The following is a 2491-nucleotide window of genomic DNA, read 5'->3' on the forward strand; positions in this document are numbered from 1 at the left end:
CAAGACTCCTCAAAAAAAAAAAAAACACACACAACACTTCCCAGCTGCCCTTGTAGTTAAGGTCCGGCCAGTGAAATGTACGTGGAAGTATTACATGACACTTCTAGAAGGATTTTTAAAAGACAAGTACAACCTTTCTTCCCCTTTCCTATTTCCTGGAATGTGGGGTTGATGGCTGGAGCCCTGGCAGCCATACTGCCACATGGATAGACGAGTGCAATCCCTTAGGGATGACAGGAGCCTGGTTCCCTGATGATAGCAGAGCCAGATATCAACACAGACTTATAAATGGGGGACAGAAGGGAGAGAACCAATCTCAACTTCTACCTTGTGTAAGCTGCTGGTTTGGGAGGTTTTCTATGACAGATACCAACACAAATCCTAACTGATTGAACATGTACTCCAGTCCAGGGCCAGCCAATCAATGTGTTCATCATTCTCCCATCCTCGGTGTTTTGGGTGCCACTAAGGAAAGGAGGCTTGCACACCACCTGCCTGCCTGAGGGAGGAGAGAGGGAGGTACGGTCCCGCCCACACAGTTGTCCCCGGATACAGCTTTGTCTTTGGATGTGTTAGTTCCATGAACTTGGACTTGGGTTTCATGTCCCTTTCCATGACTGAACTTAAGTGCAGTTCTTTCTTAATCAGGGGTGTTTTTAGGCAGAGGGAACAGTCAGCTTTAACAGCATCTGAGCACATTGGGCGGACACTGAAACGGTCCATTCAGGTGACCCTCGGAGGTCCTGGGGTGAGAAGGCTGAACCGTTGGCCTCCAGGGAGATCAACCTAGAAAAGAGGGATAAGGGCCAGGCGCGGTGGCTCACACCTGTAATTCCAGCACTTTGGGAGGCTGAGGCGGGTGGATCACAAGGTCAAGACGTCGAGACCATCCTGGCCAACATGGTGAAACCCCATCTCTACTAAAAACACAAAAACTAGCTGGGCGTGGTGGCATGCACCTGTAGTCCCAGCTACTCAGGAGGCTGAAGCAGAAGAATCGCTTGAACTCAGGAAGTGGAGATTGTAGTGAGCCGGGATCACACCACTGCAGTCCATCCTGGCAACAGAGCAAGACTCCATCTCAAAAGGAAAAAAAAAAAAAAGATCAGGCTGGGCGCAGTGGCTTGTAATCCCAGCACTTTGGGAGGCGGAATGGGGAGGATCACTTGAGCCCAGGAGTTCAAGACCAGCCTGGGCAACAGTGAAACCCCATCTCTACAAAAAAAAAAAAAAAATTAGCCAGGCATGGTGGTGCACGCCTGTAGTCCCAGCTAGTTGGGAGGCTGAGGCAGGAGGATCACTTGAGCCCGGGAGGTTGAGGCTTCAGTGAGCCATGGAGGTCCCACTGCACTCCAGCCTGTGTGACAGAGTAAGATCCTGTCTTAGAAAGGGGCCAGGTGTTGTGGCTCATGCCTGTAATCTCAGCACTTTGGGAGGCCAAGGCAGGCAGATCACTTGAGTCCAGGAGTTCAAGACCAGCCTGGGCAACATCGTGAAACCCCATCTCTACTAAGAAAAAATACAGAAATTAGCTGGGCATGGCGGTGCCTGCCTGTGTCCTCCGCTGCTCGGGGGCCTGAAGTTGGAGGATCGCTTGAGCCTGGGAAGTTGCTGCAGTGAGCTGTGACTGCACCACGGCACTCCAGCCTGGGCAACAGAATGAGACTCCGTCTCAAAAAAAGAGAGAAAAGAAAAGAGGGGGCCGGGCATGGTGGCTCATGCCTGTAATACCAGCAACTTTGGAAGGCTAAGGCAGGTGGGTCACCTGACATCAGGAGTTTGAGACTAGCCTGGCCAGCATGGTGAAACCCTGTCTCTACTAAAAATACAAGTTAGCCAGGCATGGTGGCAGGCACCTATAATTCCAGCTACTCGAGGCTGTGGCAAGAGAGTCGCTTGAACCCAGGAGGTGGAGGCTGTAGTGAGCTGAGATCGTGCCATTCCACTCCAGGCTGGGCAACAAGAGTGAAACTCCATCTCAAAAAAAAAAAAAAAAATTTTTTTTAAGGGATTTTTGAGTCTAGCCCTGAAATGTCAGAAATCTCAGTCCATTCTGCTTGCAAAGATTCTGAGAATGGCGGGCCTGGGTTTAGACGTGCAGTTAACTGTTCCTAGAAGTCCTTGGGGCTGTTTTAATTTTCCAAGTTCATGGGTTTTCTCTTTTTCTTTTCTTGAGATAGAGTCTCACTCTGTCGCCCAGGCTGGAGTGCACTGGCACGATGTCGGCTCACTGCAGCCTCAACCTCCTGGGCTCAAGCAAACCTCCCACCTCAGCCTCCCAAGCAGCTGAGACGACAGGCGCATGCCACCGTGCCCAGGTAATTTTTGCACTTTTTGTAGAAATGGGATCTTGCTATGTTACCCAGGTTGGTCTCGAAATCGTGGGCTCAAGCGATCCTCCCACTTTGGCCTCCCAAAGCGCTGGGATTATGGGCATAAGCGACAGCGCCTGGCTGGTTCTTTTATGTGACCTGAACGGGGAGCAGAGTCC

Source organism: Rhinopithecus bieti, unplaced genomic scaffold (genome assembly GCF_001698545.2).
Source record: "Rhinopithecus bieti isolate Rb0 unplaced genomic scaffold, ASM169854v2 scaffold_5025, whole genome shotgun sequence".
Classification (NCBI taxonomy): Eukaryota; Metazoa; Chordata; class Mammalia; order Primates; family Cercopithecidae; genus Rhinopithecus; species Rhinopithecus bieti.